The following is a 14,783-nucleotide window of genomic DNA, read 5'->3' as shown; positions in this document are numbered from 1 at the left end:
CATATTGTGGTAAAGTCATGGGAGCTTGACTCAGTGTGTTCTTCATGGTTGTGTGATAGTCTACGGAGAACTGAGCATTAAATGTTGGTAAGAAGGTTATGTGCATTGGTATGCATAAGGTTGGAATATAGGCACTAACAACCATGGTATAAAGTTTGAAGGAGAGAGTGGGAGAGTGGTAAAAAGGAAAAGGTGATGTGGCTAATTTTAAGAAAAGCATGCATGTGGCTACATAGAGAAGGAAAGGCAAGTCGACGAGCTGGACGTAGATGAAGGTGACAACTTGTAGGAGAGTTCCAGAAAGGGATCATGGGATCACAAAGAAGGTGAAGGGAGCTAGCAGCAAGGGGAGGAGAACTGGGAAGGCCAGAGGTCCGTGTACTCTCTGTGGTGAGCAGGAGAGTCTGGTAGTGCAAGGGGTCGCCAATATACGAGCTGGAGGACCAAAAGGAAGGATTGAAAATTGCAAGTGTATATGAGAAGGGTGAGGATGATGGAACTATTGCCTTAGGTGGCTGGAGAGTGGAGTGCGCATCGCGAGACTGCAGTAGGGAGGACAGTGGGCGATGAGAGACCGGGGATCTCTAAGAAGGAAGGAGTCGAGGGATGGATGGTTGCTTGTCCGGGAGCTGGGGGTCGCTAAGAGGTGCGCCATCAGTAGGAGAAGCAAGGAGTATCTTGAGCAATAGGAGGTTCTATTGGAGAAGTCCGTGGCAGATGAGAGCCAAAGGACCTTGGAAATGGCAAGGAGGAGGAGAGCCATAAGCGGGGGTGATACGCAAGCTTAGGGATGGGGAACTTCGAGTGGTGTTTGGATCTTGATTGCAGGTGGGAGCACCTTGGACGAGACGAGAGCTACATGAGCTCTGAGAACAAGGGATTGTGACTTCTTGCTGGGCAGACGTGGGCTTGCAGGAGAATTACAAGGAAGAGATCTCTTGAGAGGTGACTTTTCTACATGGACCAGAGGTGATGGGAGCACTGAAGCAAGAGTATAAGCTATGGGCTGTTGGTGGTGATACTTCTCTATATAGGATAGGCAGGTGATGGCAAGTTCATTAGCACGGCTATGATATGAGAGTTTGAGGGAATGGGTGACCTCTCTGTAGAAGGCTGGAGGACCATGGCTCCGGATGCTTTGTGAGAGGAGTGAAGCAATGCAAGCTAGTTGTACATCATGCACACACTAGGAAGATGATGACGAGCTTATTGCCTTTATAGGGCGGTTTTGGATATGGGCATTTCGTCTACACTAAGCTTGGAGAAGCTATGAAGGATTATCATAGTGTGAAGAGGGATGGCAAGCTATGATATGAAAGCTTAGCACATCACAAACTTCCATGAATCCCTCTAGAAGCTTGTGGGTGGTATAGATAGTATTGCCAATAGGTTGTTGGTAATATAGTGGATAAATGTGAAGGCAGGAAAGAAGATGAAATACTAGTTGTGATGAACTCAAAGGATAGCAAGATTTTGTATGAGAGCTTGGTTTACTTCGGACTCAAAGAATTTTGATGAGAGCTCATGGATAGCAAATAAATTGTATATGAGATGGGTGAAGACCTTAAGTGGTTGAGCATAGTGAATAATTGCACTTGTGGAGTACGCTTGCAGAGATGAATTTATGTTTCATGTGTCTTTGTATGCTTTGTGAGCTTGAGCTCAAATAGTAGGAGCTTGTTGGGCTATGTAGCCCATTGGGTTTTTGTTTGAGGTTGTCTAGCTTCTGGAGAAAGTGTGGCTAGAGTGTGAGTTGTATCAGAAGATGTGTAGAGAAAAGGATGTTGAATTAATGCCTTTTACCTTGTGATTGTGTTGTTCGGTTGTTTTAAATGTGGATGAGGGTGGCTGTGAAGGCGGATTAGGCTCAACTGCTTTTGTCCATCCATGTTTCGGTGCCTCCACGAAGGACTGTGCACTTCAATTTACAAGTGTGAAGTTGTGCAGTCAATTGTAGTGTTGAAGAGCTGAGAGAGATGGCACAGGACTTTCTAGTGTTTTGGGGGATGCCATATGAGAATGCAGTGAAATTCCTAGAAAAGATGGAATTTACAGCACTTATGAAAGATAGGGCAACCCCTGAGATTTTGTTTCAGATCATGAATTATTGCTTGCAGGGAGATGCAAAAGCATGGCTACAGACTCAAATGGCTACCTTCATGACTGTTCATCCTTAGTAGCAAAATTGGGAGTATACAGTGGTGAGAGCAGCTTTCCTTGCACGGTTTGCACAATCCAAGAGCCCTAATGAAGTTTGGAAAGAATTGTGTAAAGTGAGACAGGAGGAGGAGCAAGAGGTTGACCAGTACCTAATTCAATTAGTAGACTGTGGAGTCTATGGTGTGAGGCTTTGATTCCTGAAGTACCCCTGCAGATGATAAAGAGAGACCGATTTGTGGATGTGGAGCCTACCCTCTGTCTGAAGGTGGAGCTGAAGAATCTGGATAGCTTTGAGGAGGCTGTCAAAGTTGCTCATGAGAAGGAGTGGAAGGTGAAGCGTCTAAGGCGATTGGGAATACAGGAAGAACCGAAGAAGTATGTGAATGTTCCAGAGATGGTGAATGTACATCCTGAGAAAGAAGCTATAGCAATTCCTGAATAGGAGGATTCATTGAAGAAAGATATTCATAAAGTAGTGGAGCTCATGAAGTCTTTAAGCTTGAATTGGATGGAAACTGCAAAAAGAGGCAGAGGTCAAAATAACAAGAGAGAGGCTATGGATGGAGGAGAAGGAAGTTAAGCTGGTGCAAGGAGAGTACTAGGTTATATGAGCAATGTCCAATGCTGGAATTGTGGGGAGTGGGGACATATCAGCCCTCATTGTGATAAGCCAACTAGAGCAGAGGGAGATGTCTATCCTGTGTAGCAAAGAACAAATGATAGACCAAGTGATTATAGTATGGAGGTAAAAGATCTAAATGAGCTTTGTACCAGTGGTGTGAAATGGGAAGATAAGGGGAAAGCAAAGGCAATTAGCCTGATCAGAATGGAGACCACACAAGAGATTATGTCTATACCATGTAGTGCAGTATGAGCTGTAGGCTGGAATTGGAAGAGGAACTTGAGGACAAAGTCACAGACAAAGAGATAGAGAGTGAGACAGAGGAAGAGAGCATATCATCAGAGGAAGAGAGTCAATTGTCTTCAATGTTGAAGAAACCAGATGTTAGTGATGTAGGGGAGCTGGAAATCATTACACTTATTATGAATGGAGGCTTGTCAGTTGCTATGGAGGAGGGTGTTGCTCAACTAGTTTTGTGTGAGGTGGCAGAGGAGAGCTCGAGAGAAGGGGTTGCTACCATAGATGGCAGAAATGTTGAGAGCCCATTAATGGCAGCAAAGGATAAGTCTGTGTGTGTAGTGATAGATGATGATCATGCTCCAGTGTTATGTGAGGATGTGCATATGCTGGTTGGTCATGTTGCAGCAGATATGCAGCCACTTGAAGACAAGGCTTGGAAGGAGTACATGGTTGTATGCAATCAATTCGTGGTTGACACTGTGATTGTGCATACCGAAGAGGCTGAGATTTTAGGTTCAACAAGTGAGGAAGAAAGAGGTGAAACTAGCAGTGAAGATGAGAGCTCAATCATGTCTAACAGTAATGAAGCTGATGTGGCTATTACTGATAAAGTAAAAGACCTGCAATTAAAACACTTAGTTTGGGTGGGACCAGTAAGTGTTGATTGTGTGCATGTGGACTATGATGTGTATGATGAGGTTAAGATTCAGTGTTTACAAGATGATGGTGATTCAGAGGATGAGCTGAATTGTGTTCTTGATGATGCACTAGATGATATGTTAGCATTGATCTCTTCAAAAGAGAATGAAAACACTAGTATGCATGTTGAGTTGGATGGAAGTGATAGTGTGGTTGATGATCAGCTAGATGCTTTACTTGATGATACCCTTGTGGATTTTGCCTGTGGTTGGCAATGACAAGAAAGAGTGTGCTGATATGTTCAAGAGCATTCTTCAAGTGGGAAGGATCTTGATAATTCATGTGATGGGTTAAGATTTGCAGCTTACAAGGTTGAGGCAATAGGGTATGTTGAGAAGTCCCTAATCACAGATTATGAGCTGGTTGTGCCTATGAGATCTGTGTGTGAGGTAGTGACCTCAAAAAATGTGGCTCATGTGAAGATGAGCAAGACTCATGATACAAGTGTGATGGCTAATAGCCAGTGGAGTTGTGTAATATCTTGGTAGGATAAGCTATGGGATCCTGGAGGCTTAGTGAGGATGTGGGTATATGGAAGGAGCTGGTGGCTATATCAATTTGGTGTGTTGTTGATTCCTTTTGATCCAGGTGGTTTGCTGATGTTTTTCTTTAGCTGGTGGACATGAATGTCACAGCAGAAGAGTGGGGTTGCTAAAGGTGTGTGAAGATTTTTGAAAACCCCAAACTCAACTTGTACATGTGTACATGAGTGATGTTCCATATTATGGTAAAGTCATGGGAGCACTCATTGACTTAATGTGTTCTTCATGGTTGTGTGATAGTCTGCGGAGAACTGAGCATTAAATGCTGGTAAGGAGGTTATGTGCATTGGTATGCATAAGGTTGGAATATAGGCATTAACAGCCATGGTATAAAGTTTGAACGAGAGAGTGGGAGAGTGGTAAAAAAGCAAAGGTGACGTGGCTAATTTTAAGAAAAGCATGCATGTGGCTACGTAGAGAAGGAAAGGCAAGTTGATGAGCTGGACATAGATGAAGGTGACAACTTGCAGGAGAGTTCCAAGAAGGGATCATGGGCTCACAGAGAAGGTGAAGGGAGCTACCAATGAGGGGAGGAGAACCGGGAAGGCTTGAGGTCGGTGTTATCTTGCAACCAAATGCAAGCTCCAAATCTCGACAAGAAGGATCCAAAGTGGGATCCCATCTTGCCCATCCCACTTGAGAGAGTACACATATGTACTTTACATGAAAAACTGTGTGTACTTGATAAGTTGTTGTATTTGCATCTTGTTTATGCTTGGAATTTAATTCCACAAGAAGTATCCACACGGTGCATTACAGAAGCTAAGAAGTTGTTGTCAGAGATGGGATTCCATGGAGGACATGTCAAACTTAAGGAGGATAAGAAAATGTCTAGGGCAGCACAGAATCTTCATGCAAAAGTGTCCATGGGTGGAGGGAAGGCAAGCAGATTCCTATCGAACCACAATCTCGACAAAGACAAACATACATTGTCTCAAAGTAGTTTGGATTGGGAATATTGGAAAGCATTGTGTGAATGCATGACCAATAAGGCTTCTCATCCTCAAGTAGCAACTTTGAGAGCTAAAGTATGGACAAAGGTAGATGCATTGATAAAATTGCTTCGCCAAGTTCAAATCGATGAGATGTAAGATGAAAGGTTCAGGATGGCTATGAAAGAGTTTATGCAATTAATGGTGAAAGCATGGGGGGAGTCGCACATTACGCATTATATGGTAATCTTGGCACCATCGTAATATTTAGCACTTGCTTTATAAATAGTTTTTGTTGCTAATTTGATTCTCATCCTATTTGCAGCACAATGTCCTCTATGCACATGGACCATGGAGGAGATTTGCACGGAGGCAGTTCATGTACATGTAGATGAACCTTGGATCATTGACAGTGGTGCATCATGCCACATGACCACTCGGAAGGATTGGTATACCTCTCTACAGCCGGTAGGGAATGACATCCTGGTAGCAGTCGACAATGATGCAAAACGTCCAGCAAAAGGAAAAGGTACGATTGCTCTCAAGTTAGATGAAGTTGTAAAATAGTTGTCCGATGTTCTTTATGTGCCAGATAGCAAGAGGAACTTGTTGTCCATTTCCGTGCTCACGGATCGGGACCTCAAAGTTCAATTCGATAAGAATGGTGCACAGATTCTGGATCTTCAAGGGAAGGTCATTGGTAAAGATACATGGCACAACAACATTTACGAACTCTCAGCTTTCAGTGCTCGAGCGGATGTGAAGAGCACTAAGCTGTGACATGAGAGGTTTGGTCATCTAAACCTTAGTTCTTTGAAGGAGATGCATAAAAGTGGAATGACTGCAGACCTACCAAAAATTTTAGATCTGCGCGATGTATGTGAAGCTTGCATGATGGGCAAGCAGCATCGGCATCCCTTTCCTAAAGAGGCTAGTAGGGCAAAGGCTCCTCTAGAGCTTGTTCACATGGACCTCTGCAGAAAGATGGAGACGGAAGCTTTGGGTGGTTCCTACTACTTCATGATGCTGATCGACGACTACAGTAGAAGGATATGGATATACTTCCTGAAGACTAAAGACGAGGCTTTTAGTAGGTTCAAGGAATGGCATGTAATGGTCGAGAAAGAAACAGGGAGGAAGGTAAAGAAGTTGAGATCAGAAAGATGTGGAGAGTTCACATCAACTGAATTCAAAAGTTACTACAAAAGTCACAGAATCAAGAGGCAGAAACCCCCACCACATACATCACAGCAAAATGGAGTAGTAGAATGCAAGATGCGCATCATCTGCGAAATGGGCTGGAGTATGATGAAAGGGAAAGTTTTGCCAAAGACTTTCTGGGCTGAAGCATGTGACACTGCAATTTACATCCTGAATCGTAGCTACACGAAGGCTGTGAAGGGGATGACTCCACTCTGCAAGCCTTTTCTGATAAGAAACTTTCAGCTACACATTTCAGAGTTTTTGGATGTGACTATTTTGTGCATGTCCCTGATGCTACTAGGACCAAATGAAAACCGAAGAGCCGGAAGTGTATTTTCTTGGGCTACAGTGACGAGGCGAAGGGTTACCATCTCTATAACCCTATTACCAAGAAGGTAATTGTAAGTCGCGATGTGGTCTTCTCAGAACAGCCGCATCAATTGGAGGAGGATGCTTCCTTCCCAGACAACTAGGACCAGGATATCCATCCAATACCACCACCAACAGTAGACCGAACTCCCCCAATGGTGCTTGGGAGGATTCAAGACAAAGAAGATGAAGAAGAGTCTGCAGAACCACAACGGCAATGGCCATTCCCAAAGTGAGTAAAGTAGCATTTGGACGGCAGAGAACCTCCATCCATTGAGGAGGAACCATCCGAACACCACCGGTCCAAGAAATTAGAGGAGCAAAGAAGGGTGCAGGAACACTTGGTCAACTATGCTTTGATGACAGAAGTGATCCGTGCTGATGAACCCAAGTGTCTTGAAGAGGCATAGGGTGATGATAGGTGGATGGAGGCTATGCAGTCGGAGTATGGCTCCATAATGAAAAACAACACTTGGGACTTGTGGATCGACCACCAAAATGCAAGGTAATCAGAACCAAGTGGGTGTACAAGACCAAGTATAAGTCCGACGGCACGTTCGATAAGTACAAGGCTCGGCTTGTGGCAAAAGGATTTGCATAGGTACATGGTTTTGATTATTAAGATACTTTTGCTCCCACAGCTCAACTAACCACAAGTCATAGTGTTTTGGCTTTAGCTGCCCAGGGAATGTGGCCCGTGTTTTAGATGGATGTGAAATCCACCTTTTTGAATCGAGATCTCAAGGAGGAGGTATACGTGGAACAACCACCAGGTTCTAAGATCCCCAGTTCAGAAGGTAAAGTCTGCAAACTGAAGAAGGCACTTTACGGGCTAAAACAGGCCCCACGAGCATGGTACCAGTGAATTGATGCCTACTTTCTACAAAACGGGTTCAGGAGGAGCCCATCTAATGCAAATTTGTATATCTTCAGAGAAGGAGGCAGGTGTATGATCGTGGTGCTTTATGTGTATGACCTTGTCATAATAGGGAACCATGAAGACAAGATCTCATAGACGAAGCATTTGCTAGGAAGAGAGTTTGAAATGACAGACCTCGGACAGATGCATTTCTGTTTGGGGATTGAAGTTTGGTAGGAGCCGAAACAGATCTTCATTTCACAGCTGAAGTATGCTAGAGAGATACTGAAGGCATTTGGCATGGCTGAGTGCAAGACAGTTGGTATCCCTATGGAGATTGACGCGAAGCTCTCAAATGAGGATTCATCACCACTAGTGGACGAAGTGAAGTATAGAAGGCTTGTGGTAGCTTGATTCACCTGTGCAACACACGGCCGGACATCAGTTTGGTGACTGGTGTACTAAGCAGGTTTTCTAATAAGCCCCGGGAGAACCATTGTAGGGTAGGGATGCGGGTGCTGAAATACATCAAAGGCACACTTGATTATGGCATCACCTATACCAAGGGTATCTTGACCGGATTCTGTGACTCAGATTGGGCAGGAGATGTGGACAGTAGGAGATTAGTGACAAGGTACTGTTTCTCACTTGGATCTGGAGTGTGTCATGGGTCAGCAAGAAGCAACCCACAGTTGCTCTTTCTTCTACCGAGGCTGAGTACAAATCTGCATGCTTTGCTTCTTGTGAGGCAGTGTGGTTGAGGAGGATTTTGGGGGACATGGGTGCAATGTAGGACAAGCCTACATAGTTATCATGTGACAATCAAAGTTGCATGGCGATTGCAAAGAACCCTGTATTCCACACTCACACAAAACACATTGAGATTCAATATCACCTTGTATGCGAGCTCATCATGGATGGAGAGGTTGACTTGGTGTACTATCCGACTACAGAGAATGCTGCAGACATCTTCATGAAGTCTCTTGGAAGAGACTTGTTGGAGAGGCATCTTCATCGACTTGGCATTGGGCCAAAAAAGTAAGTTCACTTGCGGGGTGTTAGATATCAATGCTCCACTCTCGTGTAACTACACGGGAACTTACTTTTTTGGCCCAATGCCAAGTCGATGAAGATGTAACTACTTTTTTGGACATTGAGGGGGGGTGTTAGATATCAATGCTCCACTCTCGTGTAACTACACGGGAACTAGCTAACTCTACTTGTAAGCCTCCCATATGAGGAGAAGGCATTTGAGTAGCTCGGTTATCTGGTAGGTCCTGGTTTGGACACTAGATGGGGGCCATGTGTGGCCTGATGGCTGGATAGCTTCAGATAGAGTTGGCACACCGCCAACTAGGCTACATGCAAGTGTGGGAAGGCATCCTTTGATTGACCGCACTGAGGGTAGATGGAGCATTTCCCGAGGCAGCCCACTCTCGAGTTGCGAGGCCCATTTAGAGCCTCAGATGATCCCGGATGGTGGCCGAACGAAGACTATAGGTTAGTGGCTCTATTTTGTACACCAGTTCTATCGTATGTTCGGTGGCCTATTTTGGGATCAACCCCCAGTCAACCGTTTTGGGCGGGCTGGGTCAGTCACCCAACTGAGCCTAACTGACTACGACTGGTGGCTATATAAGAGCAAGCCTGTGAAGCCCATTTCATCACTGGATATAGCAACCTTGATTCCTTAGCATCCAACCTCCGTCTTCTACTGTTTCTAGCATGCCATCGAAGCTTCTTTCACAGGAGCGCACGGATGGGAGGCAGTGCCATCTATTGTATCAGTTCTATAGTAATCAAATTTTTTATTCTCCATACTATCTTGTTTTCTCTCTTGCATACGAGATCCTATTATCTGTTGAGCACAGATGTTGTATTATTTTCTTACAGCATTTAGAATGAAGATCAACACTGATGTTAAATCATCAATGAAGTTTCCTTTGGGTTCAAAATCTTTGGGTGTTAGTTGGTTCATCCCTCCATTTTATTTGTTTACTGCTTTAAATCAATTTTCTTCCACAAAACAAATACCATGTGGGTATGCAAATACTTGGCAAGGAAATTTTAGTTAGTATCCTTTACCCATCGTGAGGCATTGGGAAAGGTTTTGAGAAGGGAGACCATTTTAGATGTGTAGTTAAGAAATAAATTATATTAATAAGGTATCAAATAGTATGTAGTATTTGTTACATGAGAAATGCTTATAGACATTAAAATAATTATCATGCACATGGATATCTATGGACACTATAGAGGTAGAGAGACATATTCCAAATGGTGAAATCCAATTTCTTGAGACCACACATAGTTGGAACTTGAAGCACATTTGAGAATACATTGCTATCAACTTGGATGATAGTGACATTTTCTTCACTGAATCGGAATATAGAAGGCAACTTAAAGCAACATCAATGCTTGATGAATGGAAGCCTCCTTGTATCTTAGGCATTCATACTAGTATCAAACAAAGTTAAATGTTTTTCAAGTGTGATGTCATTTATGAAAGGGTACAATGAGTCTATACTTGATAAATTTAGTAGTTTTGAAGTTCATAGGCAATGAGTATATATTAGTTTGTTGAACCTTTGGAATGTTGATTGTGAATAAATTTAGTAGTTTTTAAGTTGACAACAAATTAGCTATATTATTTTTTTGAATCTTTAAAATATTGAAATTGTTAATAAATTTAGTATTTTTAAAGTTCATGAGCAATTACTATACATTAGACTCATGAAGCTTTTATAATGTTCATTGTTAATAAATTTAGTACTTTTAAGTTCAAGAAATGAATCTATATTATTATTTTTTAATCTTTTAAAATGTTTATTGTTTTTTGGGAAATTGTGACGGTAAACTATTTGCATTCTTTATAGCATGCAATTGTGGTGATATATTTGATTTATTAGTTCCTAGATCTAATAGAAATGAGATAATATATTTTATTGCCCAATATTTTACCCATAAATATATGAAACCTCACCTTCTACTCTTAAAGAGATTAAGAATACATATATAATGGCCCTACTAAGGGCTAAAAGCAACCTTTATTGTCATGCTCATCTCCTATAGTAAGCCTTTTCAACCATCAAGTCACACTAGCTTCCACACACCTCCAATGACCACACCCTGTGATATATACCACTAGCTCATGCATTCTACTTGTTATCTGAGTAGAGATGTGGACTTGTATGAGATTTTTGCTAGTGATATTGATGTGGTGGCCACATTCCATAAGCACATGGACATTTTCAAAGATGTTATCGATTACATAAATGAAAGAGTTATACCTTTCATAATCCATTTAGGCATAGATAGGATAGAAGAGGTAGCTCACAATCTCCTTTTAGATGGTCACATCAATAATTCTAGTTTTAGACATAGGATGCAAAGGATATGTAAATCTTTGGGTCTGAAAAATCATGGAAAAATATCAAAGGAGGAGGAGTTGGATCTCCAAATGGGCCTTGGTTTTGTATCCTTACCTATAGAATATTGTGCAATCATTCCAAAAAGGGAGGCCACCTGTGCACCTCCATTCATATAGGAAGTGCTGACTCTTCTTGCGGTAGAGCAAGAAAAAGAGGTGGAAGAAAATGTAAATATGATATCCGAAGCTAGCCTTGCCTTGGATTGGTCTAGCAAAACAATGGAAAAAGGGAAGAGCAATAAGAATGTAGAGAAATCGACTAGCTTAGAGCTGGATGTGGTCCCTGAAGAAGCAAGTACATCCTCCATGGGCTAACCGTCTATGGAAGAAGAGAACGAAGAGGAAGAAGAGAAAGGAGAGGAAGAAGACAAAGGAGAGGAAGAACTCGAGGAGGGTATAACGGAAGTGGTTTTAATGCAAACTATTCGATAAGTTTTGATGGAAAAAAGATAATATTTGTTTCTAATTGGCATTCAACATGTGAAGAACTTGAGGGAGGATAAACCATCTCGGGGGGTTCACCTTAAAAAAAATTAGTATACAACGTGCATTCAAAAGGAGGTGTATTTTAATTTAACTTTTTGGAAAATTTTAACAGGTTTACAACAATAACATGAGGTATTTTTAAATTCAACTTTAGAAAAAAATAACTTGTTTCATAAGTAAAGATGGGTCCTTTTATTGTGGAAAATTTTTTAGTTGAGGGGTTTTTTAAATACCCCTTGAACGCACGTGATACAGAAGGTTTCTAAGTAGTGCCCCCCCCCCCTTGAGGGAAGCATTAGGGGGGCTCTGTCTTTTAGAAGAGTAAAATTGACCTAGTGTTTCTAGAGGAGGGGCTTGATAGGTGCATGGATTTGGCACCTTCCAACACATCAAAACATCCAATTTTAATTGTACAAGATAAAATGCATGAATCAATTCATGCCAGAGTCAGAGACAAAATTCCAAGAGTTTGAGGCAAAATTAATGGTGGAGAGGAAGGAGAAGCAGAGAGCAGTGCAGTGGCCTCATCATCAACGACCTACAAACATTGATGAGAGAAAAAATTCCATCAATATTTGTACATAGGGTTCAAATGAAAGAGACGTGAAACAAATTGTAAGTTAATGATATTTTCTCAATATTGATCATTTGATGTTTCTAATTTAGTGATTTTCAAAAAATATTACTTACATGATTATTTCTACAATTGATATTTATACACATAATAGTGTCATTGAATACAACATCTTTGCTCCTAATGATTTTGCTACTTTCATAAGACAACAACCAAAATCTCTACCTCTATATCTAACAAAAAAGCACTTCTTCGATTTTGCCTCAAGCTTTGTTCTCAATTCTTTATCACTATGGGCAAATGCTTCACAACCAATAACCAAAATCTCTACCTCCATATCTAATAAAGATGCACTTCTTGGATTTTGCCTCAATCTTTGTTCTCAATTCCTTATCACTATGGGCAAATGTTTCACAACCCAAAACAGAGACGTTTTTATCAAAGCTATGCTTATATATTAATATGAAATCTTGGCAAACATTTTCAAGCACATTTTTTAAGTTTCACAATATTGGTAGAATTTAGTGATTTTTTATATATTTTCTTTTGAAATTTGAAGGAAAGATGAAAATCCTGCCCGAAACGTTTTTCTTTTTGCATAAAAGTTTCAAATCCTGGCGAATGTTTCACTTCTTTAGCTTGCATAAGAGAAGATTACTGAGATAGGGTGCCATGTGCATATAGACTAAAGGCTAAGGTATGAGCTAAGGAAAGAATTAAAGTAGCCACCCTAGGATGTGGACTACAAGATGTGAAGATGTGGATCAAGGATATCCACAAGGAGAGATGTGGATCGGAGGATCCCACAAATGTTGACTATTCAAATGGCTCTCTCTATAAGAAGCCTATCTCGTGTATTGCAAAAGCATAGATTTAGAATAGATTGATTCATAGTTTCCCATCATCTCTTTCATGGAGTTTCTTCTATGCTTTGAGCCTCTATAGTTCTTATGTTCATCTAGTTGCACTAGGTTTAGCATGATCTTGCATTCTTTGATATGGTATCAGAGCAGGTTTAGCTAAACCTAGATTAGTTTTAGGGTGATTGAGAGTCCTTTGTGAGCATTCTTCTTCAGAGATTCATGAGAGTTCTCATCATTTCCATTCTTGTGAGAAAGAGACCTTAGAGTCCATTGTATGCTAGTATGAGAGAGAAAGTAGTGAGGAGCAACAAGATTTTAGTTCTCCATCATTCTTTTGATGAGTGACAAGAAGAGAATTCTTAGCAGCTTCTAAAGCGCGGGATGGATAGCACGGATGAGATTCCTAATTCTGACAATCCTGAGCTTGATGAGATGGCCTATAACCTTAGAAAAGAGGCTCAACAAGCTTATGAAGCAGTGGCAATAGCTTATGTTGCCAGATGAAGAAAATGAGTGACGTGGTCCTCAATAGTGCCCACACCACCGATACATCCAAAGTATAGTCTGCAAGTTTCAACTTGGAAAGATGAGTTTTGGAAGTAAGAATGCTAGCCAAAGATCTTGATATTCGTTCTAAAACATCATTGCCATCAAGTTCAAGAACTCTCAGACCCAACGCCCCTTCTCTCAAAGCTTCCAACAAGGCTTTTGCTCCTCTATCTCCTATACCAAGATAACCCAAATACACTTCTGAGAGGTTTGGCTGCTCCTTGGGCATGTGAGCCAGCGCAATCCTAATCTAGTCTCCATACAAATTATTTTGGCAGTAGTGTGAGTCTGTAGTGTAGGGGAAGCAATGACAAGCAGTTGGCTACTTTCTACCTCTCCAAAGGAATGGCAACTTTGAGCAAATTCCACCTGCTCATAAGCTCACAACATATATTATGATGTAGTGTTGGTCATGGCAGTAGCAAAATTTTACCAATCTGCACAATAGGATGTGCGGTATCATCACCAGTCTCCACAAATCCTAGTTTTACCATTTTCCTTGCATCCTGCATCCATTCTGCATGACTTGTCATGTGGTTTGACGCACCTGAGTCAACATACCACACATCATTTTGTTCTTCAGCACTTGTGACAGAATTGGTCATATGCTGCACCATAAATAGATGCTCATTTCTGTCATCACCCTCTCTATTGGAAGATGCATAATTGCCTTGCTGCAACTTTCCATTCATGATGTCATTTTGCTTTTTGTAGCAGTCCTTAGCCATATGACCCATTTTACCACAGTAGTAGCATTCAACAATGATGTTTGCATTTTGGCCTCTCTGCCATCCACCACGGCCTCTTTGGCTCCCCCTGCCTCTAGAGTTACCACGTCGGCCTCCTGCATAGGACTGGTTTTCTTGAGTTGGCTGCATATTCTGATTTCTACCATGGCCTGTAGATCGGCCTCCTCTACCTCTGCCTCTACCTCTTCCAGCATTTGAGTAGAAGACAATTTCTTTTGAAGTTCCTCCTGAAGAAGATGCACCCCCATTTCTCTGCTCTTTAGAAATTAGAAGAGCAAACAACTCTTCAAAATCAGGAAATCTTTCATGGACGGAAATGGATGTCCGGAACTGTGCATAATCCTTTCCTAGACCATTCAAGGTCACAGAAACTAGATCATCATCTTCCACTGGCGACCCAATGGAAGCAAGTGCATCTGCAATTTTCTTCACCTTCATGTGATAGTCATTGATGCTCAAATTTTCTCTCTGCACATTATGCAACTCCTATTTGAGCTGCATTTTCT

This window comes from Dipteris shenzhenensis, chromosome 7, assembly GCF_047967505.1.
Source record: "Dipteris shenzhenensis isolate YYH24624 ecotype China chromosome 7, Dip_SZ_1.0, whole genome shotgun sequence".
In the NCBI taxonomy this organism is placed as follows: domain Eukaryota; kingdom Viridiplantae; phylum Streptophyta; class Polypodiopsida; order Gleicheniales; family Dipteridaceae; genus Dipteris; species Dipteris shenzhenensis.
The sequence above is the reverse complement of the archived record's forward strand: the minus strand, read 5'-3'. Positions refer to the sequence as shown.